The sequence below is a fragment of the Semicossyphus pulcher genome, unplaced genomic scaffold (genome assembly GCF_022749685.1).
Source record: "Semicossyphus pulcher isolate SPU_LCO1_2020_fin unplaced genomic scaffold, fSemPul1.0.p SCAF_1, whole genome shotgun sequence".
Taxonomy (NCBI): domain Eukaryota; kingdom Metazoa; phylum Chordata; class Actinopteri; order Labriformes; family Labridae; genus Semicossyphus; species Semicossyphus pulcher.
Window position 1 is genome coordinate 17,505,811 of NW_027211603.1, and position 829 is coordinate 17,506,639.

Genomic DNA, 829 nt, shown 5'->3' on the forward strand with positions numbered 1-829 from the left:
AGGGTTACTTGAGTCTCTTTGTAGAGTTGCAGTTTGCATAGTGTAAACATTGACATCTTCACTGTAACCAGTCATTTGTGTCTATTATTGAATCATAAGTCTAATTTTCTTAACACAAGTATAAGAAATCTGCCATTGCACTGTTTTAAAACGTTTCAATAATAATGTGTCTTTTTCAAGATCCACAAATTGATTTCAAAAGTCATTAAAACAAGTTGATTTTGTCAGAAACAAGTTCAAGAAAATGTAAATAGTCCGACAGGTTTGTCACTTCTTTGTGAATTAAAATATGATCATTATTAGCTGCACGGTGGTGCAGTGGTTAGCGCTGTTGCCTCTTGAAAGTTCCTGGTTTGAATCCCGGGTACTCTGGCTTCCTCCCACAGTCCAAGGACATGCTAGTTAGGTTCATTGGTGACTCTAAAATTGCCCGTAGGTGTGAATGTGAGCGAAAGGTTGTCTGTCTCTCTGTGTCAGCCCTGTGGTTGACTGGCGATCTGTCCAGGTGTAACCCCGCCACTCGTCCAATCACAGCTGGGGTAGGCTCCAGCCCCCCCCCCCCCCCCCCCCCCCCGCGACCCTGAACAGGATAAGCGGTATAGATAATGGTTGGATGGATGGTCATCATTATGAAAGTTAAACTCAAATCCTCCTTGATTTGTTAATGTTTAGATGCTGCATTCATGTTAATACAAAACAATAATATGTTGTCCATCAGAAGTGATTGTTTCTTTATATCTTGATTGATGAATATATGCATATTCATAAAATAGTATTTTCTAAAGAGGGGAGAAGATGCAACAAGGGAAAAGCCTGTGAGTGTAACAGG